Raw genomic sequence first — 16,787 nt, forward strand, 5'->3', positions numbered from 1 at the left:
TGTGTCTAATGAGCAGGGCGCCACTGGCAGCTGGAAGCACCAGGACGCTGTCTCTCGGGCAGTGGAGCCCTGGCTCTCGGATCCAACACGCAACCAGCAGAGACAGAGAGGGCTGCTCCGCCGAGCGCTGCCCTGCGCCAGCTGGCAGGAGGCAAGGGCAGAGGGAGGGTCTGTGCTGGGCCCCGGCTGGGTGGTCAGGAGGTTGGGCACTCCAGTGTCTCCCGTCCCTCATGTACCCCTTGCTGACGGTGCAGCTCTAAGGGCCTAACAAGGGGGGTGTGGCACTCACTGAGCCCTCCAGGTCACTTCCTGGCCAAGTACTCAGGGCACCCCTGACTCAGGGCGCCCCTGCCCACTCACTGTGGCCTCAGGCAAGTCCCTCCGTGGCATCTGGGCCTTGGTTTCCCAGCTGAGGGGCAGGATCGAGGCCAAGAGGGGTACCCCACAAGCGCTTAGGGTTCCTGGAGGACCTGGGTGGGCTGCCCAGTGAGGGGTGAGGTGGGGGCTCAAATCCAGGTTTGTGGCCCAGAGAAGAGAGGGGATATCTCTGCTGGGGTGCTCAGGGCTGACCCCCAAGTGACCTCCTGTAGACACCCTGCCTCTAGGGGGAGTAGGCCGGGGTGGGGCTGGGAACCCTGGCCCTGGCAGCTCACCTGTGTCCTTGGAGTAGGCAGGGGCTGGCCCTGGCAGAGCACACTGGCAGCTGCAAGGCCTATTTGGTGCCTAGAAATCTGTTGTCCAGTTGGCAAAAATCCCACTGAAGGCCCCAGAGCCCCCATACGTGCACCCCAGGGGCTGCAGATGTCAGCGAGGTGGCCAGACCCGAAACACAGGTGTGAAACCCAAGGGCTTCCCGATGAGCCAAACCAAACGGGGGGGGCCCATCTCCCCAGCCCTTGTGTGCGGGACGAGGACGCAGAGAAGCAGGACACGGTAGCAAGGGCAGCAAAGAACCTTTGTCCACCATTTTCGTCCTCGTGACTGGAATAAATACATAAAGGTATGAGGTCTCTACACGTCAACGCACCGGGTTAGTGCAAGACCCAGCCTTTTTTTTTTTTAATGTCTCTAAAGTTCTTTGGAAAGAAAAAGTGAACAAAGCCCGCTGCGGCGGCCAGGCTGCAAGAAGGACCCCAGTGACCCTGCCTACTGGCAGACACGGTATATACCCCTGACACATGTGCGCACGCGCGCACACACACACACACACACACACACACACACACACACACACACAGTACCACGGGACACAGCAGAAGCTGCAGATGTCACACGGGCTGTAACAGACACCGTGGCTCCCTCTCCGTCGCTCTCCTCATCTCTCACATCCGGGGCAGCCTTACAGTCTCACAGAGAGGCCACACGGGGGAAGTGGGGGCCCCCGGCCCAGGCCAGCCTCCAGGCGACTGCACTTGGGTTGACCGCCCCATGCACATGCTCCGCAGTGTGAAACTGTGAGGTAGTGAACGTTCTAAGACACTAGATTCGGGCGATTTGTTATGCAGCAAGAGATGACTCATACAGCAGACAAGACAAATGTAAATAGAAGAGTAACGAAGAGAGGCTTACCTTTCAGACAGGAGGTAGAATTGCAGAGCAGTGACCCGTCACACGAGGTGTCCTGACCCCAGAACAGTCACTCAGGCTAGAACAGAGAGGCCAACTCTTCACACACGGAAAGCGCTGCCGAGATGAAGTTGCTGCGGCAGGTCCCCGGGAGGGAAGGTTGTGGGCAATAGAGCTGACAGCCTCGGTAAGCTTTTCTGAAAGAAGAAAAGGATGAGCTCATGGGACCCCATGCCCCAAATAACTCCCAGCTGGAGTAAGAGCCGCTGCGTGCAAGGAAAGCCGTGGAAGCCCAGGGGAGGAAGTGGGCAGTCGGGGAGATCCTGTGCCAGGACCAGCGGCAGGGACGGTCACACCTCGGGTGGCAGGAGGTGCACTCACTCATCCAAGCCGGAGCCCCTCTGGTAAGTGCGTTAAGTTTGAAAGATGCTCGCACACTTTAAATTGGTGGTTTCACGCTCAGAATCTCTTCTGGGCAATAACCACAGACGTGATGCCGTCGTCGTCACATCAGTCCCAGATGGGAACAACCCGAATGTCCATCAGTAGAAGTGACTGGACACCACTCGCAGCTTGCGAAGGGAGATAGTCCCCGCTGGGATGAAACGTACAGGCACATTTCAAACACCAGTCGTATCAGAAGTGCCCGTGCTCGCGTGACGGAAGAGCACACACACCCACAAATGCAGTGACCCTAGTGCTGCGACTTGTCAACGGCTGGAAGGGAAGACACCGGTATGTTCATGGCAGTTGTCTTTTACGGGTGGAGTTTCCTGCTTTATATTTTTCTGTTTTCCAAGATGAACATGTGTTATTTTTACCGTCGTGAAAAGAAACAAGCAGCGTGTTTTTAAGAGCTGCACCACTCGGTAGCGACCTGTTGATGCGGATCCCTTTCAAGCCCCTGGTGTTGAGTTTCCCAAACTGACCTGTCATCCGAGGTGCTGGGTCTCCATCCTCATGGCGTGTGCTATGAGGCCACCGGGCTTGGCAGGCAGTGCTGCGCCCAAGCAGAGCCAGCGCCCTGCGACAGCAGCCCAGCACCGGAATCTCTGTCCTTGTTGCCTCCAGCCTGAGCCGGGACGCAGGAACCCGGCACGTTCTGCCTGTAAATGTGGCACAGTGGGAAACCTGGCGCTGCAGTGTCCTCCCCACGACAGTCCTGGACAGTCCTGGTGAGAGCTGGGGACATCCGTGAGGGCCCCCGCCCCACGGGAGGCTGATGCCCAAGGCCAGGGAGCAAGTCCTGGCCCACGTGGGAGGAGCAGGGGAAGGAAGGGTGGACTCGGGGCACCCAGATGGTCGCCGAGTGCGAAGCAGCTTGCAGACGTGTAACGAGCTCGTCAGCCCTTGCAGCCGCTGCGTGGCGACTCCCCCCACAGACCGCACAGGTCAGGGGAGCAGGGACGGTGGCTTCCAGCCCACAAGCCTTTCCTTCGCAGGAGCAGGGCCAGCAGCTCTGCTCACCAGACAGGTGGCATGTGTCCAGGGCCCTGGATGTCAGGACACTGCAACTCCCTGGAGAAATTACCCAACCCTGCCAGGAGTGAGGTTCTGTCCCCTGGGGGCCACCTGGGCCCCTCGGGTCTGTGAGGCCATCAAGGCAATCTCTGGTGGGCACTGAGAGGCCGCTGCCAGACTTGACACTCCCCAGCTCTCCTCATCCCAGCACTCAGTCCCGTAGGGAAGGCCCCGAGGTGAAGGAAGGAGAGGCCACAACTAGAGGTCCCGCCGGCCACCCCAGGCTGAGGGCTGCAGGCTTCTCTCCTGTGCACCCGAACCCCGGGCTCAACCCGCCTGACCCCTGATCAGGGCCTGTGGCTCCAGAGCCCAGCTCAGACCCGGACGTGAGGGCTTCCCCGGGGACCAACAGGAGCCAAGCGCCGTGTGGGAGGCCTCAGGCCGTGGCCGCTATAATTTTAGATGACCTTGTTTCTTAGCCATCTCGGGCAGCTCCGAGGCCAAGGCCACAGTGTGGCTTGGGAAGGGGCCTCGGGATCTCCTGGCCCTGCCGTGGCTTGGGGGCACCTGAGCATGGCTGCTCACATCTCTGGGCACCCCCTCTGACCACCAAAGTCTTCCCTACGGTCACCACAGACCCCGAGCTTTGAAAGACTTTGCTGACCAACCTGCATTTGTTCATAATTCCCACTTCACAGAGGAACAAGAGGCCACACAGGTACCAAGACCAACAGTGAGAGTGTCACCTGCCTGTGTCCAGGCCCTGAGCTGGGGCTCTCCGAGACCTGTGGGTCCCCCGCTCAGGCCCCACTGCCCCATCTTGCAGATGAGGAAACTGGTGGGGCAGCTGCACCCCCACCTCCAGCTCAGCCCAACGCCATGGGAGGATTGAAGCACGTCCTGGCCCCAGAGCCTTCCTGTGGTCTGTCCTGGGCTAGCGCGGGTGGGGCCAGTCTGCAGACCGGGCACCTCGCTCCTCGCCCCACGGTCCATCCCTCACCTCCTGACCCTCCCAAACGATGCACACAGAGGCTAAAAATACCCTCTAGTCCCCACGTGGCCACCAGCCGAGCCCCGCCCAGCAGGCCCTCCTGTCTCCTCTCCGCCGGCAGGCAGCCCTGCTCTCGGGCTTTGTCCTCAGCAGCAAGGTCCCAGGGCGACTGAGAGGTAGGACTGGGGGTTCTGGAGTGGGTGCATCGGGCAGGGAGGTGGGGCCGGGGCAGGCGCAGCAGAGAGCTTTGGAGACCCCCCACCCACAGAGGCCAGCCAGGCTCCGGGGCTCAGCAGACACGGTTCTCTCAGTGTCCAGGCTGGAGAGGGGCAGGGGGGAGGCCGGACGCCCCTCAGACTGCAGCCGGGGCCACAGCAGCCAGATACCAGCCAGAGCCAGGCCTCAGCCGCTCGCTGTCCTGCCTGCTCACGCTTCCTTGCTGTGGGCCTGGGCAGGCACTGGGGTGAGGCTCTGAGACCCCCTGGACGTCCCCGCCCCATGCTGGGACTGCAGGGCGACAGGTGGCAGCGGGCACCCCCAGGGCCCCTCGGGAAGGTGGCTGCGCCTGCCACAGCAGCAGCTGGCCAAGGATGTACAACAATGACCGGAATGTGAGGCCTGTGGGCAGCGGCCCAAGGACGGCCCCCCTCGCCCACACAGGCTCTGCCATCTCCCGTCGCCCTGGGAGGGCGGAGCCCCCCTCCCTGGGCCACAGCACCTCCCTAAGGGGCCAGGAGGGTAGACGCTCGGCCAGGGGTGCTGGGGCGTCGGGCAGCTGGTCCAGAGAGGCCCTAAGAGGCTCCTCGGGTGGGATGGAGACAGGCCCCAGCGGGCCAGGAAGTGGAGGCGCCTCAAGCTCCCCCACCCTGCACCTGCGTCTGGCTGCCCAGGGTCTGCGGTTCCCTGGTTCTCTCCATGGATCTCTGTGGTTTCCTCCCGCTGATTTCTCAGGTGTTTGTCCGCTTGCCCACGTGGCCCCTGGACAGCCCTGCGCGGCGCCCCCTAGTCGAGAACCGCTTCTCTGCTCCGCAGCCTTGGCGGCCGGGAATGGCTGGGAATGAGCACCTTTGTGCAGACCTTACCTTTCTTTGGCCTGGTTGTCTTACCGCAAATACCAGAAGTACACAAATAAACATGCGCATATTCACGTAATCCCAGAAGCGGATTTGCTGAGTCAATGATGTGAACATTGACATATGAAATCAGCCTCCGGAAAGTTGCCTTGAAAGGCAGGAATTGATAGTAGGAGAATGTACTTTGTTTTGTGTGGAACAGAAACTGTTTTAGATTAGAAAAATGTGTTCTCTTTGATTTTAACTAATGCCATTTGCTTCTGTAACCGTGCTTGCTTTTAGTTGTTAGTCAAATATAGTTAATCAAAAAAACAGGGCAGGAGTAACTCCATGACAGGCTGAACTTCCTAGAGTAGGCCTAAGTCTCAGTCCCCCTCCCCAAACGCAGATCAGAACTGGCGCAGGCGCGAAAATTGAAAATCCTGAGGCTTGGGACCACCCAATCAGGGGTCAAAACAATCCTCCACTTTTAAAGGAACCAATGGACAAAGGGGGAAAGGGGATGGTGGGCTCAGCGTATCGTATGCCACCGGTGTGTCGTGCGCAACCAAAAGTATAAAAGCTTCACTTTTACCCCGGGGCAGGGTCCTGGTTCCTAGGGAGGCCACTGCGTTGGTGCTCTGGGACTTGGACCCTAGCTCGAGCTAGCAAATAAACTCCTTTGCCACTTGCACCCTTGGTGACTCTGCTTCTCTGTTCCTGGCGCCGAGGGGAACCGGTTCTTACAGCCTTTGGCTGTTTGTGTTTAGTACCCTACACCTGGCCAGGTGTAATGCGGAGTTCAGAGCCTGGGGCCCCCAAGCCTGGCTCTGAGTTCAACCCCAGCTCCACCACTTCCCAGCTATTTTGGGCATGTGACACCAGCCTTATGTGCCTCAGTTTCTCCAACTGTAAAAGGGGCAAAGATTGCACCCACCTGCCAGGATGGTTGTGAGGCTACGTGATTAAGGCACGGCCAGGCTTGGTGTGGCCTGGCGCGTGGGGCGCCGGGGGAGTAAGAGCTGCTACGCTGAGGATGGGGCCTGGAGCCCCTTTTACCGCCAGCCTCTCGATCAGCAGATGAGAAAACAGGCCCAGAGAGGCACGTGGCTGGCCCAAGGTCGCCCAGCAAGGTCACAACAGACAGAATCAGTGAAGCAGGAAGCCTCTCAAACGCCCCCAAGGCCCCCCCAGCAGTATTGGATCCAGGACAGAGGCTGCCTCTGGGGAGTTTGGGTGCCTGGAGGCCCCACGCGCTGAGGGTCTGCTCTGCAGAGCCCAGAGTTCTCTTGCCGGCCCTGTCCTGCGCTAATTGCCAGGCTGTGGTAGGTCTCCCTGTCCCTGAGCCACAACTTCCTCACCGTCGAGTGGGAAAGACGCTAGCGCCTCCCTCACAGGGCCACGCGCCGGGCTTAAGGGAGATAGTAGGGACAGGGAACTGGGCTTAAAGGGAGATGGTGGGGACAGGGAATCGCGAGCTGTCCATGATCGCCTGGCTTCACCTGTTGCGGGAAGGAAAGGACTAACGGGCAGGCAGTGGGACCGGTTGGTCGCTCTGGCCGCTGAGACCGGCCCCTCGCCTGAGCCGGCTCCGTTCTCTCCCCAGGCACTCGGGTGGCTCCAGACGTTTGCTCCCCGTGAGCGGATGGGTTGCCAAGGCCCTCGTCGGCACGGGCACCATGGTGCAGAATGTGGACGACCTGGACTTCCACCTGCCCTCGCACGCCCAGGACATGCTGGACGGCCTGCAGCGGCTGCGCTCTCAGCACGAGGTGGATGACGTCACGCTGCAGGGAGCTGCCCTGCCACCGCAGCCTCCTGGCCCTGAGCAACCCCTACTTCCACGCCATGTTCACGGGCAACTTTGCAGAGAGCTTCTCCATGCGCGTGGAGCTGCGGGACGTGGAGCCGGCCGTGGTGGGGCAGGTGGTGGACTCCGTGTACACGGGCCGGCTGCCCATCACCCAGAGCAACGTGGAGGCGCTGACACGCACGGCCGCGCGCCTCCACTTCCCCGCTGTGCAGAAGGTCTGCGGCCATTACCTGCAGCAGCAGCTGGACGCTGCCAACTGCCTGGGCATCTGCGAGTTTGGGGAGCAGCAGGGGCTGCTGGGCGTGGCTGCCAAGGCCTGGGCCTTCCTGCGGGAAAACTTCAAGGCTGTGGCACGTGAGGATGAGTTCCTGCAGCTGCCCCGAGACCAGCTGGCCGCCTGTCTGGCCAGGACCTGCTGCAGGTGCAGCCAGAGCAGAGCCAGCTCGAGGCCCTGCTGCGCTGGGTGCGCCACCAGCCCGGGCCACCCACCTGTCCGAGCTGCTGGGCTTGGTGCACCTGGACGCCGTGCCCGGGCCCTGCATGCAGGAGCTACTGGCCACAGAGCCTCTGATCCAGGAGGCATGCAGGGCGGCCCTGGCCCAGGGCCACAGTGCGGTGAGTGAGGGGCCAGGGCTCCCATCCCTGGGAAGCCGGCGGAAGAGCCCACAGACCCGCCTGCCTTGGGAGGGAGAGTACGAGGTGGGTGTCCCAAGGTCCTCTTACCTTGCGATGCTCCCTGCCTTGGGCCAGTTACCTGTGAGGGTGTCACCATTCACCCCACGAGTACAGAGTGTGCCCTGTGTGTGCCACACCCTGGATGTGAGGGGAGGGGAACCCAGAAGTGATAACATTCGAACCCTGTCCTGGAAAAGCCCACAGCCCCAGGAGGACAAACTGGAAACAGACCTTAGCCAGAGTGGAAGGGCCAGGCTGGGTGGCACCTGCGCAGGGTGCTGGGGGCATCCTCGGAGGGGCGGGCAGTCAGGGAGGACTCTCTGGAGGAGGCAGCATCTGAGCTGGGCCCTAGAGGAGGGATAGGAGCTCGGAGGAGGCAAGGAGGCACAGACAGGCATGGCAGCCCACCACCACCTGTCCCTGAGGAAGCCATTTAAACATTTATGGGCTGCAACTTCCTGTTTGTGCTGCCAGCAGGCCTGGCGGGCAGGGCAGATCCCGGGGAAGTGACAAGCCCGGGTGTTGCTGAGACAAGGAGCTGATGGGTCGGTCAGCTGCCGGGCGGCCTGCTCAGAGGCCTTGCTCCAGGGGACTCCTTTGGAGCCAAGTCTGGGGACGAAGATGTGACTCAGGCTGGTGGTTCGCAGGCCGAGCATGGAGTGTATGGTGGGCAGAATCCAGCCCTGGCACTGGCCAGTCACAGGGCTCGGCCTCCTGCTGGTCCTGGCCGGGGGTCATCTTGTAATTGCTGGTGGTGAGAGGCCCGGGCATCCCATAGGAGGGACCAGGGTGGCGGTGGGATCCTAGGATCCTGGGAGCCCTGGGCAGTGGCGACTTACCGACCATTCCACGTGCAGCATTCTCGTGTTTCCCGCCAGGCCAGGCCACCCTAGTGCAGCTGCTACAGGCAGGCCAGGGGCAGCGGAGGCTTTTGTGGGGCACTGGGGACAGGCTCTGGGGGATGAGGGGGCCCAGACCCAGGGGCTGAAGGGTGCATCTGGGGTCATGGGCCAACTGCAAGGTCAGGGTGAGATCCCAGTCCCCAAGGCCTCCTCTGCCTCTCGGCACCCCGGGTGCAAGTCTGGGTGCCAGGATCTGAGGGGCGGTGTGGGCGGTGGTGGCCACAGTGGGACCAAGCACCCAGGGCCTGCTCGGGCCCCGCCCACCGGCTGTCTCCCCACCTCTGCAGCCGGCTGGCCCTGCCCCCCCTTTCCCAACAGCGAGGGGGACGTTTCTGCACCAAGTGCGTGGAAGAGACACCCCGGGAAGGCCGGGCAGGGAGGGCCCCAGCAGGGAGCCAGACACCCTGACCCCTCTGCCCTCTCCTGCCAGAGAAGTGGATGGCGCTCCCAGACTTCCCCGACTACCACAAGTGGGGCTTCTCCCTGGCGGCCCTGAACAACGACATCTATGTCACAGGTGGGAAGGTCAGCGCCCTTCCAGAGACACCATGCCCGGCCAGGCACCTGGCACAGTGCAGCCACCCAAAACCAATCTCCCCTACTCAGCGGGATGCCTGATGCTTTAGTCAGGGCTCTTCCAGACCTTTCCATACAGGTGACAACAAGGAAATGTAAAAGTCACAGGTCCACTTGTGCTGGAAGCCGTTCCGTGTCCACTGCCTCACGTGGACCCAGGGTCCGCCCTGCTGTGCTCCTGCAGCCAGGGCCTCCCCAGAAGGGACTGTGTTGGGGTGGGGCGGGTCACTCTGTGCTTCTATATCCGAGATTTGGTTGGGGGAGAACTTCCCCTGATGGGGGTTTGAAACCGCCGATCTTGTCCCCCTTGTTTATGGGGGAAGGAGGGAGTTGCCCAAAGTCATGCAGCTAGACTGCGCCACCCACAGGGGTCCCACCCTGGCTCGAGTTCGTTGTCATGGCCTGGCACGGGAGGGAGGGGGCCAGACGTTGGTACCCACCCCGCCGGCCTGGAGACCTAGCGTGGTGGTGCCCGTGTGGACACAACCTCTTCTGGCAGGCAGCTCGCGGGGCACCAAGACGGACGCCTGGTCAACCACCCAGGCCTGGTGCTTCCCGCTGAAGGAGGCCACCTGGAAGCTCGTGGCGCCCATGCTGAAGGCACGCACCAACCACGCCAGCGCCACGCTCAACGGGGAGATCTACGCTATTGGCGGTAAGCTGCTCTCTCCGCCCCTCCCTGGGGCAGGTCCCAGCCTCTCATCCCTGCAGCACCGGGAAAGAGGGCTACACTGGCCCGAGGGGCCACAGAGGCGCATCTCCCCATGGCGGCCCTCGGGAGCTCCCTGTCTGGGGGTTGAGCAAGCCCCCAGGGCTGCCAGCCGGGTGGGCCTTCAGGACCCAAGGCCTGGGCGTCCTCGATGGCCAGCTCTTCTGATGCACCCTGGGGACAGAGACACCGGAGGACGCATCAGTCCCCAGAAGGAGGCCTGGTGGGAGCTGCAGAGGGTGGGGAGCACCCGTCCCAGGACCGTGGCTCAGCCCTCCGCTCGGGCTCACGGGGCGGCCGCTGTGATGAGGGGCCCACGGTGGCCTCTTTGCTGCTGCTTTTGTCCCCCCCACTCCCAGCCTGAGCATGGGGCTGCTTATCCCCTGGCACCCCAGAACTACAGCAAGGAGTCGCCCCAGGGACCTTGCTGGTTAGAGGAATACTAAAAAATGAGATGCATGTGGCCCCAAAGCTCTGTAAGTGACAAACCGGCCCAGAGGCCGCTCCTCATGCCCAGCAGTCTTGGCAGGCCCCGTCCCCTCAGTGGCTGCCCTCTCCCCAGCCAGAGAGCAGAAAGCACACACAGTTCCTGGCCCAGAGCATTCTGAGGTTCCCAGGTTGTCACAGAGGCCAAGGCCAAGGGCCCAGAGAGCAGGGTGTGACCTCCCTCCCCGTGACAGCCCCATCACTGTCCATCCAGGCTCTATCGGGGACTGGTGGGGGACGGCCTGCAGCTCCAGGGGCTGACATCTTGCCACCCGCCCCTCCTGGGACTGAATCTCCCCATTCTGGTTCAAAACATCCTGGGAAGGGACCCCACCCTGTGAGACGTCTGGGGGCAGCACCTTCCCAATATCAGGCCCATCTCGCACTCTGCAGTGGGCATCCTTGGGTCCAAGCACCCATCCCCACACCTCTGCTCGGCCTTGGCCCTGGGCAGGTTCCCTCATCCCCCAGAGCCTCAGTGTCCCTGTCTGTGAAATGGGGACGACTCCCGAGGCCATACCCTCCTGCCCTTGGCCAGGTGGTCCCTGTTGCCTTATGAAGCCCTGGGCCCTGAGTTTCCAGGAAGCCCTTCCGTGTCCCCGCAGGCACCACTCTGGACGCGGTGGAGGTCGAGAGCTATGACCCCTACACGGACAGCTGGACGCCGGTCAGCCCCGCCCTCAAGTATATCAGCAACTTCTCTGCCGCCAGCTGCCGGGGCCGGCGCTACCTGGTGGGCTCCAGCACCTGCAAGTACAACGCTCTGGCCCTGCAGTGCTACAACCCTGCCATAGGTGAACCGGGCCACCGTGTGGGGGGCGCCAGGGGACAAAGGACAGGTGACCACGGGCCCCTCAGAGGCTACAGTCCACCCCAGCGAGGTGAGGGTGGGCGGCTCCCGAGGACAGGTGGGCCGGCAGCCACGGGCTGCCCACACGGGGCACTGCCCGGCAGAGGTGGAGGGACGGGGAGGAAGGCAGGGCCTGAGGCGTCAGGGCGAGGGGTCCTCTCCGCAGTCACAGCTGGTCCCAGCCTAGCAGCAAGCCACACGTCTGTCCTGCCCTGGCCCCTGTGCGACAGCCGGGGGACGTGCTGGGGTGCAGGCTGCCCAGTGGCCCAGTGACGAGGAGGCCCAGGTCCTGGAAGCTGCCTGGCTGCTTTGTCCACCTGGAATGGCCTCGTCGGCCAGGAGTAGTGACGCCCGACCTCCAAGGCCAGTGGCCCAGCTCGGTCTTTGGACTGCGTGCCTCTCTGAGCTCAGCAGTGCCCAGTCCTGGTCTCTAATCCTGTTCCACACCCTGGACGGTGAAGATGTTCTGCAGTGGGGTGTGAGGACCCCAAGAGAGACTGACTAGGCCTTGGGTCTGCTTGGGGCCCAAGGGGCCCACCTGGTTATCAGACCTGGGGCAGGGGCGGGGAGGGAGGAGGCAGAGGCCCCGATGTTCCGGGCTGTCCCCAGTTGTGGGGGTGGGGGGCAACCAGGCCAAAACCCCCTTCTGAGGGCGAGATTCCTGAGGGACCCCCACACCCTCCACAGGCCCCTCCCTGTGTGCAGCCGTGTGAGGAGGGGGCTGTGCCTCTTCTCCCAGAGGCAGAGAGAGGCCCTGAGCGGTAGGGTGTGTGCACTCAGCCCCAGCTCCCAGCTCCGAGGGCTCACTCCCATTTTACAGACAAGTTCACTGAGGCTCAGAAGGGCGCCTTGCCCTGGGTCCCTCAAAGGGGCAAGCACACCCTGGCGACCCCGGTGAAGGTGGTCCCGGTGCTCACATCCCACAGACGCGTGGAGCGTCATCGCCTCACCCTTCCTGCCCAAGTACCTGTCCTCGCCACGCTGCGCCGCGCTGCATGGGGCACTCTACCTCATCGGCGACAACACCAAGAAGGTCTACGTGTACGACCCCGGGGCCAACCTGTGGCAGATGGTGGGCCCTGCCTCCCAGCGCCCCCAGGTCCCCACATGGCAGAGAGCAGGCCTGGGAACAGCGGCGGGTCGGTGTCTGCAGGGCCCGCAGGGAAGGCCAGCCCTGGCTTTCTCCCCCTAACACAGGTGACGGCAGTGCCCTGGCCCGAGCCCCCTAAGGGTGGCAGAGATGATGATGGTGGGAGAAGGAGGCCCATGGGCTGCTGGTCACCACCCGTGCTCTGTCCCCTGCACGCCGATCTTCCGTCCTCCTTCTCAGGCAGCAAAACCAGGCTCAGGCAGCAGGTGCTTCAGCAACAAAGGAGGAGGAGGCCGTCTCCCAGCCCAGGGCGGGCACACGGGGGTCCTGAGCAGACGAGGCAGGGACAGCCAGCATCTGTGCTCCCCGTTGCCCCAGTCCCTGAGCCCTTCACGGGAGGGAGACAGGACTCAGCTACCAGCCGGGTGCCCTGGGCCTGCCACCTGCCTCGAGATCCTCAGTCCCTGGAGCTGAGAAGGTGGCATCCTTCCTGCAGCACCCCGGCAGGCTGTGCTGGCCAACCAGGCGGCAGCAGGGTGCTGCTGTGCAGAGCTGTCCCCTGGCATCAGCACTCAGCTGAGCCGAGGACCCCATTACCGCGGTGAAACAGCTGCAGGGTGGGCCCTGCCAGGCCAGCTCCTCCTGGGCCCTCCCAGCCCCGAGCCATAGTTCTGGGATGGGCCCCGCACTGCTGGGACCCCCTTTGCCCTCTCTGGGCCTGGGCCGGGGCGGCCACATTACTGTCTTCCTCTGGAGGCCACACAGGCCCCCACCCGCCCAGGCTCTTCCCGAAGTCCCCACGTCTCTCTCCAGCCCCTGGAAACCTGCTGGCCCTGACCCCGCGACCCCTCTCCAGGGCCCTTCCGAGGCCACGGGCCTGGGCAAGGGTGGGCTTGGCCCCCCGGGTGTCTGTCGGGGCTGAGCCACACCTGTCTCCTCCGAGAGCTGCCGTGAAGCTGGGAGGTAGCTCCAGGTGAGGCCTCAGGTCCCCTGTCACTCCGGGGCTGAAAACACTATCCCTGAGATGGGGGCTGGAGAGGGAGCATCTGAGGAAGCTGCAGGAGCCAGGGATGAACTCAATCAGTGCGCTGGTGCCTCGGATGGGACAGGGCCAGGCGGCTGGCCATCCTCTCCGCCTGTCCCCCGCCCTGCCAAGGGCACCCCTCACCACTGCCTGCTGGCCACCCCGGACCCTGACCGGCTGGTCGTCCACAGGTACAGTCCCTGCACAGCCTGCACGAGAACAGCGCACTGGTGCTTCTGGGTGAGGCGCTGCACGTGACAGGGGGCCGCCGTCAGGGCATGGATGGCGATTACCACGTGGAGATGGAGGCCTACAACACCATGTGGGATGCCTGGACGCGCCACGGCGCACTGCCTCGCCTCGGGGTCTACCATGGGGCTTCCGCTGTCTTCCTGGACGTCTCCAAGTGGACCCAGCCCTCCAGCCCTGCCCAGAAACACTAATCCAGGGGGGATCCTGGGGGACCGGTCCCCGTGGCAGCTCCCTGTCACCCCCGTGGAGCGGCCCACTTTTATTCTGCCTGTTTGTTCACAGGGAGCTGCCGTCTCCTCCAGGGCTCAGGCCGGCTCGGGCCACCGGGGTTGTCAGATGGCACAGCCCGGTACACACAGCCTTGGTCTCTGGAGCTGCCACACCAAGCTCTGAGCTGAGCAGCCACAGGGGCTGGGTCACAGGACACCTGCATAGTGGGGACAAGAAGGTCAGCCGCCCTCGGGCTGCCAGGACCTCAGAGAAAGGGGCTGAGGGCCCAGACAGCGGGACAGCGGCTCGAGCTCTGCCAGCCTCAGCTGTTTCTGCCTCTGGGCCAGGCCGGTGTTCCAGAGCAGCCGCACACAGGAGGGTTGAACCCGGAGTGGCCCAGGAAGCTGTGAAGAGGGAAGGGCCCTGGGACAGGGTCAGCACCAGGCCACCTCAGTGCCACCTCAGGGGCAGCCTCTGCTCTGGGGCTCCAGGCAGGGTGTCCACTGCACACGGGGCTGGCTGGGTGGGCTCCAGGCTCTCCCCACGCCAGCCTCTGCCCGTTGGCGCTGAGCTTCTGGGGACAAAGGAGGCCCCGCCCAGCTCTTCTGTGCCACCCCCCACTGGAAGCGCAGCCCCCAGGGAGGTGGCAGGAAGCAGGGGGCCAGGGCGCGCTCTCCTTCCTCTGTGTCTTGGGATGATTTTTGTCAAACAAAGGCTCTGCAAGAGACTAAATTCCCCACAGGGCAAGGGGATTTCCCCAGGTGGCTCTCAGGCCTGTTGGTGGCTTGCTCCCAGCAGCCTCCTGAGAGAGGCAGGGGGTAGCATCTGACGCTCCCCTGTGAGCAGGTGGCGTGACTCGGGGTGGTTCAGGCATCCGCAGAGCCCCCAGGTCTGACGGCGATCCCACACGGGGCTGGCTCAGCCTCCACGCACTTCCTCTCTCACGTGACGAAGCACCACCTTTGTAACCAAGGACTCTGTGGGTGCTGAGCGCCATGTCCCTGCTGTCACAGGGCCTCCAGTCAGGAGTCTGGTCCAGCCCAGCACCAGCCCTGGCACTGACCTTTGAAGGCCGTGGGTAGCTCCTGTCTCCCTCCGGATCCAGGTTTCTCTCCAGGGCCGGCCCAGTGGGGGTCAGAGGGGCCTCAGGCATCCCCAGGCGCTGAGGACAGGAGGCCCCGCCCCTCCCACTTCCGTAGCCCTGACCTGCTTTGCTCTCAGACCCCCCTTCTCAGGCCTCTTTCTTGTGGGACAGTTGGGTCCACTCCCAGGACCCAGAAAGGGGGCTGGGTGTGCTCCGAAGGAACCAGAGCCCTGGCCTGGGGCAAACGGCATCAGCCGTGGCTTGGGGGAAACAAGGTGAGGGTTTCTGGGAACTTTGTTTCCATATGGAAATCTCCCGAAATGTTTTCTAGACAGTTATGGAAGGAGGCCAGCCAAAGGGCTGTTTAAAAAGGAAGACTGGATATAAATTATTTTTGCAAAAAAATGTTAAAATAAATAAATAAAATAAAAACAAAGACTCAGAGTGTCAAAATAGGCTCATTTTGATCACAAATGGGTAGCGGAAAGGGTGGCCTGCTAGAGTAAGGCTACCTGGCGCTCCCACAGGCCTGGTGGGGGTGGGGCAGACCCTGGTGGGGGTAGGGGTGAGGGCGGGAGCAGGGCACGTGCCACTTCAGAACCTGCCGCACAGCTCCGGGGCACCAAACAACACCTTGGCTGACCTGCTGACTGCCTGATTCGGGGATCCAGGAGGAAACGAGCGACCTGCAGGCATGCCAGCGTTCGCAGCCACCCTTTCGGGAAGGCCAACGTAGGTACATGATGCTCCCAGTGACCTCAGATACCATATGGGGAAGGCCAACTTCTGGACATCTGGCTGCCGGACTCCCTGACTGCCACTTGGGAAAGTCGAGCAAAGATGCATAAGCTGAAAAGTCCCTCTCCACCACATGGAAGGAAGGCCTAGGTTCTTCCGACCCTCAGAGTCAACAGGAGCATCCTTGGGAATGCAGAATGCAGAGGATCCGGACGCCAGTCTCTCCAGCCACCATCTGGGGAAAGGCACTTTCTGTGCCACCGGCCCTCTGACTCCCCTGCAGTCATCTGGGAAGGCCATGGGGAGACACTCCACCTGACAGAGTCAACTGATATGGTTGGGGAAAAGCGAGGATCGGTGATTCCAGCGCGGTCAATACATCGCTCTGATGGGGAACAGTAAGATAAGTACATCAGGGCCAGAGAGTCGCCAACCACGACCATGGGAATGCCACCTAAGGAGCATATGTCCCTGAGAGTCCCCAGCCGCCTCCTGGGGAAGGCCATCTTCTTGGCATCTTGCTGGCCGACACCCCACCGTCACTTGGGGAAGTCAAGCTCAGATGCATCCGGTTTCAAGTCCCCCGCAGCCACATCGGGAGAGCAGGCAAAGGTGCCTCCGGCCCTCACAGTACCCCGGCACCATCTTGGGTAGATCCAGAGGGCTATGTCCCCAACCGCCATCTGGGGAATGCCCGCTTCTCTGCCTCAGGCACTCTGTGTCACCTCCCCCATCTGGTGAAGGCCAGCGCCTGTGTCTCAGGCGCCCACAGTCGACCGCCCGTGTCTAGGGTAACGCCAGGATCCTTGCATCCGGCCCTCTCGGTACATCGCCACCTCCAGGAAGGGCAGGATAAGTCCATCAGGCCCAGAGAGCCGCCTTAGGACCATATGGTCCTGAGAGTCCCCAGCCGCCTCCTGGGGAAGGCCATCTTCTTGGCATCTTGCTGGCAGACTCCCCGACCGCCACTTGGGGAAGTCGAACTCGGATGCATCCGGCTTCAAAGTGCACCGCCGCCACATAGGGAGAGCAGGCAAAGTGCCTCCGGCCCTCACAGTACGCTGGCACCGTCTTGGGAATGCCGGCTTCGGTCGATCCGGCGGGCAGTGTCCCCAGCCGTCATCTGGGGAATGCCCGCTTCTGTGGCTCCGGCGCTCTGTGTCCCCTACGCCGTCTGGGGAGGGCCAGCACCTGTGCCTCAGGAGCGCAGAGTCGATCGCCCGTGTCTGGGGTAACGCCAGGTTCGTTGCATCCGGCCCTCTCGGTACATCGCCGCCTCCGGGAAGGGCAGGAGAAGTCCATCAGGCC

General features: G+C 62.8%; 1 pseudogene; it reads left to right on the plus strand.

Moving 5' to 3' along the window:
* The first annotated feature begins 6,749 nt into the window (after window positions 1–6,749).
* On the plus strand, window positions 6,750–13,638 carry LOC105824413 (annotated as a pseudogene).
* The last annotated feature ends 3,149 nt before the right edge of the window (window positions 13,639–16,787 follow it).

This window comes from Propithecus coquereli, unplaced genomic scaffold (genome assembly GCF_000956105.1).
Source record: "Propithecus coquereli isolate 6110/MARCELLA unplaced genomic scaffold, Pcoq_1.0 Scaffold74, whole genome shotgun sequence".
Classification (NCBI taxonomy): domain Eukaryota; kingdom Metazoa; phylum Chordata; class Mammalia; order Primates; family Indriidae; genus Propithecus; species Propithecus coquereli.